This window comes from Rattus rattus, chromosome 10 (assembly GCF_011064425.1).
Source record: "Rattus rattus isolate New Zealand chromosome 10, Rrattus_CSIRO_v1, whole genome shotgun sequence".
Lineage (NCBI taxonomy): Eukaryota > Metazoa > Chordata > Mammalia > Rodentia > Muridae > Rattus > Rattus rattus.
In genome coordinates, this window is record NC_046163.1 from 16,192,539 (window position 1) to 16,211,146 (window position 18,608).

The 18,608-nt window shown below is 37.3% G+C and overlaps 1 long non-coding RNA gene across 2 annotated transcripts in view; it reads right to left on the reverse strand.

Annotated features, from left to right (window-relative positions):
- The window catches only part of LOC116911763, a 256,137-nt gene that overhangs the window by 177,413 nt on the left and 60,116 nt on the right, over nucleotides 1–18,608 (reverse strand). The window lies entirely within an intron of this gene.

Consider the following 18,608-nt stretch of genomic DNA (forward strand, 5'->3'; position numbering starts at 1 on the left):
ACATGTCCTCTGTGTACAGAGAACCTTTTTATATGTCTCCTATACTTAGTAATGAATACTTCTGTGCCTTATAAAACTGTGATGCTTAGAGAATTGTTCTCCATTGTTCATACTGCTATTAGGGCTTGGTTGAAAATATCAGGTGTTTTAAACAGCCAGAATAACTGAAGATTGCATGCTAGATGGCCTCCCCTACCGGGTACTTACACAGCTCTGCTTGAACTAATTGTTCCACTTAAGTCTGTCAATAACATTTTTAAGAGTTGTAAACTATAAAATCATATGTAGAGTAGATAGTAATTGTAAAATTGCCTAAATGGAATTTTTAAAGCTTTGAAATTACCATCCTATTTTGTATATGTATTTGTCTGTATGTGCATGCAGGTAACTAGGAGGGCAGAAGATAGTGACAGAAACCCTGCAACTGGAGTTGCAGGCAATTGTGAGTCAGTTAATTTAGGTGTTTGGCCATGAAACAGGCTCATATACAAGAGCACCAAGCATGCTTAATTTCTTAGTCATCTCATCAGCCTCCATTTTTAATTGTGTGTGTGTGTGTGTGTGTGTGTGTGTGTGTGTGTGTGTGTGTGTGTGCCCGTACATGCTGAGAGTGTATGTATGTGCACTATGTATGTGGATGTGCCTAAGAAGGCCAGAAAAGAGTGTTGTAGTCCCTGATGTTTGAGTTATTGGCAGTTGTAAGCTTCCTGATATGTGTGCTGGGAACTGAATTCAGGTTTTCTGCAAGAACAGGAAGGACTCTCAAGAGCTCTATACTCTTTACATCTCTCTATAGAGAGGTCTTTAACGAGGTCATGATTGGTACTTCAACTCCAGATGTGATCCCTGTATCTTATCATACTTGCACTGAATCCACATAAGTGCTTGACAACTAATGCCGGTAAGACGGGTTTTAACCATGCACCAAGTCTATCTTGCTCACCTCAGTGCACAGCCATAGTGCCCACACTATCATTGAGCCGTATTATATTTGTTCCTTGGAACTTACCAGAAAAAAAAAATTCTGCTCACCCATGGCACTAATGTGCTCAACGTTACATTTATTGGTCTTTCATTCCATGTCAAACATTGTCACTAGGAGTTTGTGATGGGTAATCTCAGTCGTCAACTTTATGAAATCAAGAATCACTTGGGAGGCAGGCCACTGGGAATGCTTGCCGGGGATTATCTTGATTTAGTTAACTCAAGTGGGAAGATATATCCAGAGAGGATGAAAGGATTTCCTGGGCTGTGATCCTGGATTATTTAAGTAGGTGAAAATGGACTGAATACAAGTATTCATCATTCAAGTTCCTGACTGTGTGTTTGACTAGAGCAGCTGTCTCAAGATCCTGCTGCCAGGACCTTCCCGTTAAGATGAATTGTACCCTGAATGAATGCCCAAATAAACCTTTCCTCTGCTAAGTTAATTTTGCAGGATATTTTATCACAGCAACAGGAGAACTAAGAGAGAGTTTCTTAGAATCAGTTCCAAAGCACTCTACGTTGGTACAAATCTATGATTTGGGTGTTCTTCATGAAAACACGTTACAATGATTGACGCTAAATGCAGAATATACATCAAGGAGAGATGCAGGTTTTGTCTCAAGCACCAAGGAAATGAGTGAAGATGAAATCCTGGGCCATGGAATCTAAAAAGAAAACATAGACAGAACAGTGGAAGAATGAATATGCTACTTGGAAGCACACTTTGGAATCTCCATGAATGTAATACAACCTGGCCACATTCAGCCATGAGGATGTAGTGGAACTGACAGCACAAAACTGATCCAGTGGCTTTTAAATAAATATTTTAAAGCAACTCTCATTATAGCCTCAGCAATATCTTATATTTGTAAAGTTAGGTCTCCATAAATTTCCACAGTCTTCTATTCTGTCTTCTCTATGGTTCAGTGGATGAAAAGCAGCCAGAAGATATTTGGTGAATATAAGTATGTGTGTGCATGTGCTCACATGCAAACAAACCAGGAAAGTTGAGTTTTATAAAGGCACTTCATTTGAAGACACAAACCTTATATGCAAGACCTAGGGTAGATAGACGCTTAATACTAACATTGAAAGACCGTGGTTCAGCCATGGTGAACTGTACAAGAAAATGCCTGTCAACACTACAACTTAGAAAAAAGAGACACTCAGAATGCTTGAGCCCTAGTTGAGGAACAAATAGCAGTTACTGGCCAATGGCAGAAGGAGTATCAGTTTCCTTCAATGATTTAGCCCACAGTCAGTTGCCCACTCTCTATAGCATTATACTTGACAATCGGCACACATGTGCTGCAGTAACTTGGGATTAAAAGAGAAGAAGAAGAGAAAAAATAAGATCAAGAGGATGCAGTGACTCTGGTGATGATGACTAGAAGTTGGGGAAGAATAAAGCAGGAATTAGAGATGGTGGTATGGTCTAAAAACAGTTTAAATGCATGAATAATTGAAGAATACTTTTAAAATATAACAGGCTATTTTAAGTCTATGGGTACAACAAATTCTCTCAGAATCCGACATTGCAAGGCATGTTGACAAAGACATAACCACTCTCCCACTGGAGTACATTTTCCTCATGGGCTGTATTTTGTTTCCTTGAAGACATTAATTTACCTTTTAAAATGCTTATTGCCTAGATGAAAATTGTTTTTTCTTTTTTGAAATGTGGTCCCAAATAATTCATTTTGGAGGAAGCCTCGCTTTTCCTCTAAAGTGCAGACTGTTAATTTGGAAGTGATCTATTTTCTCTCTTTGCACATCTCACTACCTCGGTGAAAAGTTAGGATCCTGGCTGCCTTTTTCCTTTTTCATTTCCTGCATGAGAGTGTTCCGTGCACTACAATTCCAGAATATTAGTCACACAGTCCAGCTTTTGTTAGAATTCTATTTCCTTTCTTCCTTGAGAATGCTAACTACATCAATCTGTTATGCAGGGCAAGACCTCAGTTTTGACATCCAACTTTTCAGTCGTTATCAAGTGTGTGAATTAATTTCCTGCAATATTTACGGACATCAATATTCTACTGTAGAAGAGGGATTATTCCTAAAAAAAAAACATTCCCGTTGAATATTATTATTTTCTCTCCTCTCCCTTCTTTCAGTTTCTGGCTTTTATTTTTATTTTTTTTCCTGGCAACATGGTGTTTGCAGTTCTCTTAAAGATGTCAATACAAAACAGTCTCTTGCTACTACTTTCTCTTGTGCAAATCATGAATCAGGTGAGCAGTCTGCAAACCAACAGCAGATAAAAAGAAGAAACAGCATACTCTTGAGAAAATCAAGAATTCTGTCAATGATAACAAAACAAAACAGTGAAGCAAATTGATACAAGCCTATATTTCAGGAGAAGGTACTTGACATTCAGCTCCTTTCTTACGGATAATTATAAAAAAAAACTAGTTTTAAATGCCTGGCATGCCTGATCTCATAGGTTTTCTTGATCATTCAGTTTTCCTTTAGGGAGGAATATACAAACACATACATATGTTTACATACCTACCTACATACATACATGCATGCATGCATGCATGCATTCATACATACATACCTGCACACATACTTGCTCACACACATAGATGTGCGCAGGCACATACAGAGAGCATGTGGTAGATAGTATTCAAAATATTCTCTTGATTTTCTGCTCCAAGTATCCTTATCAATATTTCCCATGATGCATATGGTTAAGCACAGAAACCTCTAAGCCTATTGTGACTTCATAAAGTAAACAAAAGAGACATTGCTCCCTATTTGAATCATTCAATCACTTTTGAATCACGTTCTTGAATCACATAATCTGAGTTAAGGAAATTCCTATATTGAGACCCTTTGCCTATTGTCAGTGCCTTGGCATCCATACAGAGGGTTCAAAGTCATGTCTTGGGCAACCCACAACCCTCAGTGACGACTTATATCTCAGAAACTGACTTATATCTCCATTTTAACATGATGAGAAAACCATTTCACACAATTAAACTGTTTATGAATTATTTACATAGAACCCATGTGTGATAATCAATTTTTAAGGTTATGTTAAGGTATTAAAATTCAAAATCGTTATGGAAGCAACTAATTCTTAGTAAGTGTAATTTGGGGCTTGAAATTCTACATTTCTTTGTGAGTTTACACTCATGGAGAGGAAGCCCACATATTCATAATTCTACAAAATACCCTTTGTTATTCTCATCCACCAATACAATTATATTTCAGCTTTTTTTGAACCAGCAAAACAGCATCCACAGTTTCATTTATCCATTATATTTTACACTTTACTTTCATTCGGGGTGGACATGTCTAGGTAAGTGTATGTGGGTCCAATTGGGCCAGAAGAAAATGTTAGACTCCTGGAGATGGAGTGACAGAATTTGGGAGCTACCTGTTGAGAGTGCTAAGAACTGAACTTGAATACTCTGTAGAAGCAGCAAGTGTTAATAAGTGCAGAGCTATCTCTCTCTCTCTCTCTCTCTCTCTCTCTCTCTCTCTCTCTAATAATTCTGCTATTGATAACCTTTATAAATATTATGCATATTGGGCAACAATTTCATCCTTACATTTGATGCCATTGTGATTTCACTAGCAGTAACTCATCCATCCTCATATTTTTATTGTGTTTATATGGCAGCTATATTATTCACTGACTCTTCAGATTGGAAGTGTCAAAATGGAGTCAGGTACTATTCTTTAAAACACGGCTTCTGGAGAGCAAACTCTAGTCCTCATGCTTGCAAAACAAGCACTAGACTAACTGAGGCTCTCCCTATTGTCAGACTTGAATTGTCTGTTTTTCTTCTTAGAACCCTCTTCTCCCCCTACTATGGCATATCTGGAACAACAAATCACTTGAGAGCCATCCCACCTGAGATGGTCAAGAGCACTTCAATGTCTCTAACCATGCTGAAGAAGAAGCAGGAAAGCTCTCATTCTCTCCTTTCCTTTGCTAGATATTTTCAAAACTTCTTATCTCTCCAAGTGGCAAGAAGGATTGTCATGATTTAGAAAATAAGAATGAAGTTCATTTTTGTTGTTGTTCGAGGGCTTGTCTTTATTCCCTAAACACATAAGAGGATTCTTTTTGAGAACAGCCAGGAAACATGCACAGAAAAATAACATAAGTCCTGTGTTTTGAAAGCTGACTCATGTGACTTCCTTGAAGCCAGAATAGGTCAAACCCACAAACTAGCCCAGCTTTTTACCCACAGAGAGGGGAGGGAACTTCTAGAATCAAGGCTCATTTGAACTTAGAGTAGTGGAGAGTGTCTTTGCCAAGTATATAAACCTTTTGCCAAGTGTATAAACAGCTGTGATCTACTATTATGAGTGAACTCTAAAAAGCAATGCAAGGAAAATCATTTTAAAAGTTAATCAATATTCAGTGACCAGATCCACAAGACGAAGCAGATGAGAGCAGAGAACATTCCTGACACAATCTATTTTGAAGACCATAAAGCACTTTGGTCTGATTTATCCTCTTCATCTATAGTTTAATATTTTCACTAAAATAAAGGATTCTCAAGATGTTCTTGAATTCTAATTTTTCACCTTTGAGATGACATATGTTAAGATAATATGTTTCTCTCACTGACCTAGAATTTTAATCCTCCTTCCTCAGTCTCTGGGGTGCTGAAATTATAGACATATGCCACCAAAAATATAAATTCTGAAGATAAATTGTTTGCTCTTCAAGTTCAAAAGATAAAATAATGAAGGATTGGAAAAGCATGTAAGTGAATGTCTAACACTGGTTGATCCCTTGTAGAATGTAATCTGTTTTTTGTTTGTTTTGTTTTTTAGAATTATGATTACACTTTAAAGATTTTATGTGATGAAAATAAGCTAGATTAGGCAAAAATATTTTAATTTTATGAAGCAAATAAATAGCAATTGTTGAATTTTAGAAAACCAAATTGATTAATTAATCAATTAATTAATCCATGTAATAATCTTTCAAGCAGCTTTATAAAAGTTTTCAAACTAGATTTTCAACAACTAACATATAACTTAGAATCAGCAGCTGGCTGTACTTTCTCTAAGTGTCTTGCCAATGACTCCTTGCTTGTCCATATCCTTGAGTTGTCTAAATTTCAATCTTATTTCAGGATTCAATAGATGGAATTGAGGGTAACTGGATCACTTTGGCCCTCTGCTTACTGTGATTACATGAGATCTACATTCTTTTTCTGCTATTCACATGACATTTTCCCTTTAATTGGCTTCACCAGGATGGGGAGTTATATTTGGCTCCTTGGAAGCCAAATTGTGACGCTGAATACAGTTAACACAGTCACTATTGAAATCATGGAAGTGTTTCTTCAAAAAAAGAAATAAAACAGTCTTTTATATTCTTGATCAGAAATGGTATCAGCTCATAGAATGTATGGGAAAATAATTTACTATACTCAAAGTGAGAGAAATCATGTAAACATAATGCTTCTGATTTGCCATAATCTGTAACATTTTTGGTAACACGTGTACCCCTGACAGCCAAACTTTGTTCTTTCCCTACCTAAACCCCTCAAGGTCTTGATTTCCAAAAAATATCTAATGATCTAGTTCTGAATAAAAAAGAACACATGATTATTTCTTCCTTGATTTCATTATCACTAGGCCATTATTATTTTGTATTATGAGATCAGAATTATGTCTATCAAACTCTTTTTTAACCAGTGGGCTATAAAGAACAAGTCATGAAGTCATTTGTTAAATTTAAATAAACACTTCAAATTTTAGAAAAAAATGAAAATAAATGTTAATACTAATTAATAATTCTTATGATAATCTGAAATGACTTCACACTTTTTTCAATAATTGCAAATGAAAGAAAGAAAGAAAGAAAGGAAGAAAGAAAGGAAGAAAATTAGAAATTCTGAGAGTTTAGGCAGCTAAAGCTATTTTATTCAGAAAATTTTGTAATAAATACAGTCAGAAAGAAATAGCTACTTATTGTGTGCAGAAAACCTAAGGAGTGTTGGTAAGATTTCTTAGCACTTGCTGGAAAAGCCTGGTGACCAAAGTTGGCTCCCTGGGACCCACACTATGAAAGGAAAGAACCAACCCTGCACATCGTTCTCTGGTGCTCATGTTTGCACACATACACACAGATACACACACTAAATAAATGTAAAAACAAACAAGTCAGTGAATAACATAAAAATAGCCCATGGTATTAGATTAGTAGAAGGAGAGATAATAGTTAGGAGATCATTGTTGATGTGGGTGGTAAAATTGGCAAGTCCTATATTTAGGTTGTGATACTGATGTGAAATGAGGCAGGATAAACCTTACAAGCATATCTTTAAGGGAAGGAGATGAAAGCTGTCGATTGTAATGACAGTTACTCTAAAAGCACAGAACTTCTCTAGTCTAGCAACTCATTTTAGAAGTGCCCTGCTGCTGTGGGGAATTGTCAATGCAGTAGGTAGGCAGAGTTCTTTTGGGATTTTACAAGAGATCGATGAGAAAATGCAATCAGTGTGTGTGTGTGTGTGTGTGTGTGTGTGTGTGTGTGTGTGTGTGTGTGTGTGTGTGTGTTTCTGTGTTTGTATGTATATGTGTTTGCCTGTATGTACATATGTATGTATGTGCTGCAATATGTAAACATATTTGCACACAAGCTTGCAAAGTCCAGGTGAGAAACCCAGGCACTGTTCACATTTTCTTAAGACAGGATTTCTCACATTTCTGTGGTAGTGGCCAGTAAGCCCCAGAGATATTTCTGCCTTTATCCATTCAGTACTAAGATTACAAGTACATGCCACCATATCCACCTTTAAAACTAAAATTAAAATTAAAATAACATACCTATATCCAAAGGACAAAATCCATGCTCATAAAACATGACACTCATATAATAAATATTTTAATGACTGAGACATATAAACATGGACAAGACAGATTGACCTTGAGTCAGAAATGGATAGTTTCTTCATAAAGTATAGGATCAATGCTTTTTATTAAGGTTTTCTAGGACTGAGCAAGGAAGAGTGAAGAAAAACATACTTAAACAGAGATTCGTATCATCCTTCCAGTAAGGGGACTGTGACACCAGGGCCCATCTCCTGTTGTACTGAGTATTGATTATCAGCTTCATAGGATCTGGACTCTATTGAAGAAAAACCTGTAGATAAATCTGTGGAGGACATTCTAGATTGAGTTAATTAATTTAGGAAGACCCACCATAAATGTTGTCACCCCATGTAATGGAGTCCTGGACTGAATGAAAGGGGAAGATGAGTTAAGTGCCAGCATCCATCTGTCCCTGCTTTCTTGGCTGTGCTTGCTATGTGACCAGTTGCCTCAAGCCCCCACCACAAGATTTTCACATCCTGATGTACCATGGACTGTGAACCAGAGAAAACCTTCCTTGCTTTGGCTGCCTCTGTCGGGGATTTGGTCAGGGCACCAAGGAAAATAAGTGATAAATCACTCAAGTACTCAGATTTGTTCAAAAAGGGGCTCTATACCTCTAAAGATGTGGCTGTCTCCAGAGCTACTCTCTTCAGATAAAATCTCCACAAGGGACATGCCTTTAGGGTGAATTCGTCCTCGTTTTGATTTTTTTTCTCTACTCACCTAGGATATATTTATGCCTTTCCTTTTCTAAAGCAAGGATTTATAATGCATGTGCTTTTCAGCTCTCAGTGGGGTTCCTGTCCTCCCAAAGAAGCAAATGTCCTGGTGTTCCCCTTACTGTAGATCACTACACACCAAGGATACACTTCGCGAAGACTGTTACTTAATACATGCTCATCTAAAAATTCATCATATAAAAATATTACTGGAAGAAGAATACATTTTCCATCTATCTGTATCTCAAAATAGATCAAATTGTTTCCTAATTTCATGTTCTGCTAAATAAACATAAATGTTCTAAAACTGTTAAAAATTAAGATATAGACTATGCCAACTGATGCTTCAAAAATAGGAGTCAGAGAGAGAGAGATCAGTGGGTAAATCACTTGCCGTGCAAGTATGAGAATCCCTAACATTCACATAAATAATAACCAATTAAATGGTCTGTTTGTGTTCCCAGTGTTCAGAAAAGGAAAAGACAAAATCTCGTAGGGCAGTCTGGATAGTTGACCTAGCTGAACCAGCTAGTTCTGGGTTAATGTGAGAGATAAGCCTCAGTTTACAAGGTGGAGCATGATTAAGGAAGATAATTAACACCAACCTCCAGCTTCTATAGACATATACTCCTCCCACATATACATGCATCTATATGCACCACTAAATGACAGCTTTGCAAAGAACTAGTATAAATGGTTCATTGTTGTCACTCCTGTACACTTAGGCCAATATAGTCCTAGTTGTCTGAACGCCTAAAGACAATCAAAGCTGAGGGGAACCAACTTATCAAGTTTCGCATTGCTTCAATGTCACACAGGCACAAAGTCAGCACCATATTTTACTTGCAACTTCGGACTCAAGGAACAGCAGAGAAGGCTAAGAAACCACACTAATTCTCAGGAGTTTTTTAGTCATTTCTACTCTCAGGGTTGAAATTGCACTCTTTGATTTGTGATCTTATCATTTGCACAATATGCTACTATTGTGACCTACTTCAGAAAATGTCAAGTTTTGTCTTGACCACAGAATTTTGAAACGCGACCTCCTTATTTTCCTCTAAGAGACTGTTCTGAGCTGCAAGATGGCAAAATTTACAAGTAAGGATTTATATATATATATATATATATATATATATATGTATATATATATATATTCTTTTTGATTAATTGATTAGTGTTCTACTTAATATTAACTGTCAATTTGACAGAGTCTAGAGGCTCCTGATAGCCATCTCAATTGAGTGTTGTCATTATCATGTTGATCGGTGAGCTTGCCCATCAGGAACTGTCTTAGGAGGGTAAAGCAATAAATGAGTTGGGAGGGAACCAGAAAAAAAAAATGAGACAGCAAACAGCACCCTATATGATTCCTGCTATACTTCCATGACTATGAAAAAATTCTCTGGAGACAATCTACCTCAGCTTCCTGGCTTGAGTTCACTCAGTGATGGAGTGTAACTTGGAAGTGTAAGAAGAAATAAATTCTTCCATATTCCAAGTTGCTTTTGGCCAAAATGATTTATTACAACAAAAGGATAGATAAAATGAGTGCAATTAACATGTAAATAAAAGGTAAATCATTATCAAAATAAATATACCAGGTTACTGGAATAAAAATTACATGTTTTTTTTTTTAATTTTTGTTGTAGTGAACTAGGAGAGGAATATGCTTCAAGCCAGCGATTCACAGGCTTTGTCAATGTGCTGTACATATCATGGGGAAATCTCAGTAAAGCCATTTGTACAAGTTCTTGAGTTCTGCAGTGCATTTCCCTAGGCTGTGCTACTTATTGCCCATGGGAGAGCATGCTGCCACCTTTGCTGATAGATGTGGCTGTTTCTTGCATACAGGTTTTGCTTGAGAGGGAAATGATGGTTTCATTCACATAATCTCAGTATCACAAGATCAGCAATTTTACATGTAAGAAAAGATAGAAATAAAAAACATCAAGGCAATGACTTTATGGCCCAGAAGAGCAATTATGATCCTGATGAAAAATTTCAAAGATGCTTTTTACACCTTTGTGGTCAAGGAAAGATAGAAAATATAAATTAGAAATGAATTAGGTGGTATCATTTAAATTTTAATATAGAGTTTCACAAAAATATGTGCTAAAATAATTTTTCACTTTATAAAATGAACATATTCCTTGGAGAGTCATGTTTTACATGTTTAACTTTGTCACTGCTAAGAGCTTTCAGCTTTCAAGATCGAGACCTTAACTAAGAGTTCTCAGATCTCTCAAAACACCGGAGGAGATGGTCCAGTTAGTAAGCTGAGTGTTATACATACATGAGGACCTGAATTTGATCCAAAGAACTCAAGTTTAAAAGACAGGACGTGTTGGCCCACACTTGTAAGACAACTTGTTCGTGAGATAAAGAAGAGAGAACCCCTGAGGATGGCCAGCCAGTGTTTCTAAACAGTAAGCTTCCGGTTCACTGAAAGACCATGTCTCAAAATAGTAAGATTAGTGGGATGGAGGATGACACCAGATGTCTATATAAGGCTTTTCCATACATGCGTAATATGCATATGCACCCACCGCACACATGCACACACTCCCGCATGCATACACACACACACACACACACGCACGCACACACACACAAACACAAGCATGCACACACAGGCACATACACAGTATGCAGGTTAACCTGACAACGAAAAACATTGTGGCTTACATCCCGTGACCCACTGCCAGACGGACACTTATTTGACAACTATCATAGGTTCCTTGGGCTCAGGGATGTTATTTATAGAAGCCAATCTTCAGAGGAAAAAGTGGAGCTCCGAGGTGATTTAAAACAACAGTTTTATGCACTTTATATATCCAATACTGAAAGTGTAACATGTAATGTGTGTTGCAGTTGCTGTTCTGAATGCCTATTCCAACTGTATAGAAATCCAGAGAGTTGTATAGAGTTTTGGTCGGGTTACTTTGGGTGTGTGATGGTTTTACATATTTGCAAGGACTTTTATAGTAAAGTTGATAAAATAATTTTACACATATTGTTCTTTTTAACATTCTTTTTGGTGGATAGTTTCATACACATAGACAATAAATGATAGGTATTACATTTCCCTAGTCCTACCTGCCCTCCCCTTCTTCCTCCTACTGGAAGCCTCTGTTTCACAACTCCCACTGCAAGAGCTAATCCATGTGGGAGCTGACTATGGTGGCTGGCTTGTACAGAGGTGGGGGAGGGACACTCATTGTCAATGGCAGCAGTTTTTCAACAGTGGTCATAATTTTTTTATAAATTTAAATTAGATGGTATCTCCTTATAGATTATTAATCAAACAGAAATATCCAACCGAAATTTCCCTCATGATTAAACTTTTACTTTGCATAATTTGCCATTTGTGGTTCATCTGCAGCTGAGATCTCATTGATACCAAAGAAATGTCAGCTTCAAAGTTGGCTTGTCTTACAAATGACACGTTCAGTTTTGTGGATTAATGTTGGAAGGGTCCTCTTCTTAAGACAATTAAATGTGAATGAGGCATACTTTAGAGGCAATCAAGCTGCAATCTGCCCCTTGGAAAAAATGTATCAGAACAAATGACCTGAAAATTCAAGTCCTGTGGTGTTTTAATACATCCACCAAAATCAAATACTGTCTTCAAAAGGATTGATACATAAATGAGAGTTTCGGGAAAGAGTGGAAGCTATTGTTCCTTGTCAAAATGTATTTCAATTCATCTGATAAGATGTCTTAAAATATTTATCATTCAGAGAGGCTTATTACATTGTCATTTTGGTTATCTAAAGATTATTGAACGTGAAGTTTGTGCATTTCAGAGTGAGAATAAGTTTCCACAAGATTCATTCTCACACAAAATAGTTCTAAATTGCTGAATAAAATTCAAGTGTTTTAGAGAGCAAAGGAAGTAGAAAGATTCCTAATGGGCATTAAAACTTGCCAAAGGGAGCCAAAGGGAGATGTCCCTGAGGGTTAAGGCATCTGATAATCTGGGTTACATCCTCAGGACCTGTATGGTGGAAGTGAGACCTGTCTCCCTCCAATATTTATCAGACCTCCTAAAGAGTGCCATGATCCAAGGGAGTCCCTAACACAACACACACAAATAAATAAATGTAATAAAATTTAAGAACAAAGCAACTGTTAAGTCAGACAATGGTTAAAATTGATGGGATCTGGAATATACTAAGAGATTTGTCTCCATTGATATGTCAGGACATTTCTAGGAAGGATTAATTGTAAGGAGAAGATTCTTGTCCAAAGTGGTGATCCACATGTAAAATATTCAAGGGGAAAGTCCACAATGCAGTTGTGTAACCACCATTGTTACTTGCTGGTGACTATATGGACTCAGTTATTGCTGGTGCCACCATCCTTGCTGACATTGATTCCAACTTAGTGTTTACTTTCCAGTGTATTTTAAAGATCAGTGAACCTCTAGGAATCTTCTCAGCCTTAAGTACCAGTTTAAAATTACTGATACATTCAGCTGAAATTCTCAGCCTCCCCAATGTATAGACAGACAATGTTGGACTTAACACCTAACACAGCTTACCATGGAACTATTGTTTACAGTGCCTTTAAAGACAGATTAAAAGAACTCCTGATCAGAATAAGCAGCTAAATAACTCCAGGATAACAACGACTACTAACTAGAACAGAGAGAAAAATATACACACTGATACCAGGTTTCTGGAGGGTTTTTAGAAAACCCAAAGGAAAAAAATTAGAAATAAGTACAGGTGTAGATTCTCTAACATAATCCTGACTTTATATTCCAAATTTAAACTATCAGCCATATTGAGGGCCAAGGTAGAACAGATCTCATAATTTATAGAGATTAATTCTCTGGATATCAAATATACAATTCAAAATTAGCTCCTATAGCTGTGCACTGGAAGGCCCATTAAAAAGTCACATGTGAGTCTTGGAGAGGTATGCACACCTACTAACCCAGCACTCTGGATGCATAGAAAGAGGATGCTGAGTTTGAAGTAAGCCTGTGTTACACATCAATTTAAGGTCAGTTTTAGCCTCTTAGAGAAATCCTGAATAAATAACATATAATCAACATAGGCAGGAAATCTCTCAAACACTTAAACAATTAAATAAGAAATAAAGTCAGAATTGAATCAAATATCTAAAAGTCACCAAATGTCTTTCATAGGAATATGGTTATTTGTATTCTGTGTATATGTATCAACAGAACCAATTAAAACAGAAAACAAGAATGAGAACGTAAAACACAAAAGGAAATAAATGAAGAGGAGAAGAGGATGAGGGAAGGATAGGACGAAGCAGGAAGCAGAGTAAAGCAGAATGAATATATGAGTAGATGGAAGGAGGGGAAGGCGACATCTAAGAGGAAGGAATGAGGGAGGGAAGAGTGGGGATGAAAGTGAAGGGGAAGGAAAAGGAGGGAGAATGGGATGGAGGAAGAAAGGAGAATGAAAGGAGAAATAGAAAGAAGGAAGGAAGTAAAAAGGAAGGAAGAAGCAAAGAAGGAAGGGGGAGTGAGGAAAAGAAGGAGGAATGGAGAGGAGGGAAAGGGAGAGGGATATGGAGGGAGAAAGAAAGGAACACAGGTAGGTAGGCAGGCATCCTCGACTTCCACCATCCAGTTTTGTTGGAGGAGTAAGATCTTATCTTTAATCTTCAGTAAACCAAAATAGGACAAGTACAGGAGGTCTCTCTAAACACGATAGAGCATATTGGGGGACAACATGAAATGTTTTTACATTCTCCCTAATTTTCAATCAATGTGTATCTGTGAGTAAAGTACACATATTCATCTATGTCTATTTGGTGAGGCATTTGGCCAAGATAATTAACCAGAACATAGCATTTTTTTTAGACAGTGGTCCAGATACCCTAACAGTACATGCTTTTGAATTATTGGACATCTGTACAAATTGGAATTCTGTTTAAACACTTGATGGTGAACCTCTTATTGCATTTTCTCATACATGGGCACTTGGCATCATGTTTGTAAAATGCACAATGTCAATCTTTCAGAGCTCAACTATGCATCATCTATTGAGCTCTGGTGTCACAACTGTATTTTTCATTATGAGTGGTGACTCTCAAAATAATCAGAACTGCACCCTCATTCAGATTCATGGTTCTTTTCTGCAATTATTAGGGCTCTTCCCAGACTGTGCAGAGTGCCTTGAATATAATCCTATGATAATTTCTAATAGTTTTTACAATTATATTTATGTGTATGCCTGTGTATGAGCACAACCACATGTGCTATGGTGCAAAAGTGGATATCAGATTATAAATTGCAGGAGTCCTTTCTCTTCTTCTAGCACATGTCTTCCAATATCAAGCAGCAAAGCTTAGTGCTAGGCACCTTGACCTCTGAGTCATCTTCTGGGTCCCTCTATTTTTATTCACATAGTTTAACATCAGCTTTAACTCCTCACAGAGGTCTGTTATAGTCCATCTCACAGAACATCAATTCAATTCCTTCAAAACTGTTATTTATTTATCATCCTTAAGTACTGAAGACAGTATGGAATCTATTACCAAAATCAAAGTGTACAATATAGTCATACTGAATATCTTTTCTTCCATCTTTATTAAATTGGGTATTTCTTATTTACATTTCAAATCTTATTCCCTTACCTGGTCTCCAGGCCAATATCCCCCTAGCTCAACCCCCTTCCCTTCTATATGGGTGTTCCCCTTTCATCCTCCCCCAATTACTGCCCTCCCCACAAGAATCCCATTCAATGGTGGTCCAGTGACCCTTCCACTGGTGCCCCTACTAGGCTATTCATTGCTATCTATGCAGTTGGAGCCCAGGGTCAGTCCATGTATAGTCTTTGGGTAGTGACTTAGTCCCTGGAAGCTCTGGTTGCTTGGCATTGTTGTTCATATGGGGTCCCAAGCCCCTTCAGCTCTTTCAGTCTTTCCTCAGATTCCTTCAGTTGGGGTCCCGTTCTCAGTTCAGTGGTTTGCTGCTGGCATTCACCCATGTACTTGTCATATTCTGGTTGTGTCTCTCAGGAGAGATCTACATCCGGTTCCTGTCAGCCTGCAATTATTTGCTTCATCCATCTTATCTAGTTTGGTAGCTGTATATGTATGGGCCACATGTGGGGCAGGCTCTGAATGGGCATTCTTTCAGCCTCTGTTCTAAACTTTGCCTTCCTATCCCCTCCTAAGGATATTCTTGTTCACCTTTTAAAGCAGGAGTAAAGCATTCACATTTTTGTCATCCTTCTTGAGACTCATGTGTTCTGTGCATCTAGGGTAATTCGAGAATTTGGGCTAATATCTACTTATCAATGATTGCATACCATGTTTCTTTTTCTGTGATTGGGTGACCTCACTCAGGATGATATTTTCCTGTTCCATTCATTTGCCTATGAATTTCATAAAGTTATTGTTTTTGATAGCTGAGTAGTATTCCATTGTGTAGATGTACCACATTTTCTGTATCCATTCCTCTGTTGAAGGACATCTGGGTTCTTTCTAACTTCTGGCTATTATAAATAAGGCTGCTATGAACGTAGAGGAGCATGTGTCTTTGTTATATGTTGGAGCATCTTTTGGGTATATGCCCAAGAGAGGTATAGCTGGGTCCTCAGGTAGTGCAATGTCCAATTTTCTGAGGAACCTCCAGAATGATTTCCAGAATGGTTGTACTATTCTGCTATCCCACCAACAATGGAGTAGTGTTCCTCTTTCTCCACATCCTTGTCAGTATCTGCTGTTGCTGGAATCTTAGTCATTCGGACTGGTATGAGGTGGAATCTCAGGGTTGTTTTGATTTGAATTTTCCTTATGACTAAAGATGTTGAACATTTCTTTATGTGCTTCTCAGTCATTCGATATTTCTCAGCTGTGAATTCTTTGTTTAGCTCTGAACCCCATTTTTAATAGGGTTTTTTGTCTCCCTCCAGTCTAACTTCATGAGTTCTTTGTATAGTTTGGATATAAGCCCTCTATCAGTTGTAGGATTGGTAAAGATCTTTTCCCAATCTGTTGGTTGCTGTTTTTTCCTAACAACAGTGTCCTTTGCCTTACAGAAGCTTTGTTCTCCCATTTATCGATTTTTGAGCTTATAGAATAAGCCATTGGTGTTTTGTTCAGGAAATTTTCTCCAGTGCCCATGTGTTCGAGATTCTTCCCCACTTTTTCTTCTAGTAGTTTGAGTGTACCATTTGATGTGGAGGTCCTTGATCCACTTAGACTTAAGCTTTGTACAGGGTGATAAGAGTGGATCGATCTGCATTCTTTTACATGCTGACCTGCATTTGAACCAGTACCATTTGCTATCTTGTTTCCATACTGAATATCTTCACACAGCAATCTTCAAAAAAGAGAAACTAGGGGTCATAGGACATGGTTTAATGTATGTAAAGTCCTTGCTATAAAAATATTAGGATCTGTGTCTTTGTCTCAGCATTCATGGGGAGTCATAGCTGGGCATATACTGGGTGTGCTAACCAGCCATCCTTTCTGAATCCATGAATTCTAGACAAACATGAGAAACCCTGTCTCAAAATATATTGCAGATAGCAGTAAAGAAAGACAGCTAGCCCTGATCTCTGTTTTCTACATGTATTTCCAGGTATAAGTATATACACAGGTACACATCACACACACACACACACACACACACACACACACACACACACCACAATTTTAGGAACATGAAGATGGTTTTGTGGTTATTGATTTTTATCTTAAGTGCCCAAACCAACGTCATTTAAATAAAAGCCAATGGAACATGAGGTATTTCTCTTCTCCACTCCTTCCCTGTCAGGAGGCTTCAGTGATACCTATACCCAGTGCTATTGTCTATAGATGGCACCATAATTGGCCCACTCAATAGAAGCCTTGATGAATTGGTTTAATAAAATATCAAAGTACCTATTCATTTTAGTGCTGCCTTTGTTTTAGTGTATCTTTCTAAGATCTCATTAATCTGGATTACCCATGTATGCAGCAGAAATTATGTCTGGGTTAATCATGGCAATTTATTACAGCAAAGGCCATTAGAACTTTGGTTAATGATAATCTTCAATGATTAATTTACTCATTTCCCCCCATCTGCTTTGGGGACTTAGGCAATAGTCTTTAAATGAATTTAGTAACTTATATTCTGCCCTCAGAGCCTTGGAATGGTCCCCTTTCTCCTTAACTACTCATTTTTAATATATATATATATATATGTATATATATTAATTGTTGAGCTCTAATATTTCTTTAATATTGCTTTACTGTGATACCAGTGCTAGTATAGAAAATTTTGATATAATTATAGCTCATGGTAATTCATAGAAATTAGTGGATGTGTGTTTATAAAGCTTACAACTATTCCTAATATAGCATGATGTAGATTGGGACTTAAAGCAAAAGGACAAGGGAAAGAAGGGAAAATAGACTATCATAAGCCAATAATTAATCACCCAGAAAACTAAATTAATCCTATTATTTACCTTCTACTAATAAGAACTTTTCTCATGAAGCAACTATACGCCTAAGCTCAAAGTTCTAATTCCTGGCCTAATAACTCTTGCTTAGAAGCATTACTATAAGATAAGATCTTCATTATCAGTTAGTGTTGTGTGCAGCTTTCTAAGCCAACAGCAACACACATCCAAACATCAACATTGGAAAGAAAAGCAAGAAAGTCATTGATACTAAAACAATGGCTGTTAAACTTTTTTAATTTCTTGAAGTCAAGTTTCATGTAGTCTAAACTGGACTTGAACTCACTTATGCCCAAGAATACCTTAAATTCTTTATTTTCCCAACTGAACTATTTTACTTAAGCTGACAACATCTTGTGCTTTTTACCCAACAGCTTCCCACCATCTGCATTCTGCTGAGCAGAACACTCATCCAGCCAACCCTACAATTTTCAAGACCATTGTCTTAATAAACTCCATCATTTGAATTCTTTGTTAACAGAAATTTATGCTATCAGGTCTGCTCTAAGTGGGGCTTTATAAACCCTATTCTGCCATGCTGCAAATTCAGAACCTTTTTGGAATGTGACAGCTGTTGCACACCTATAATTCCAGCAGCCAAAATGTA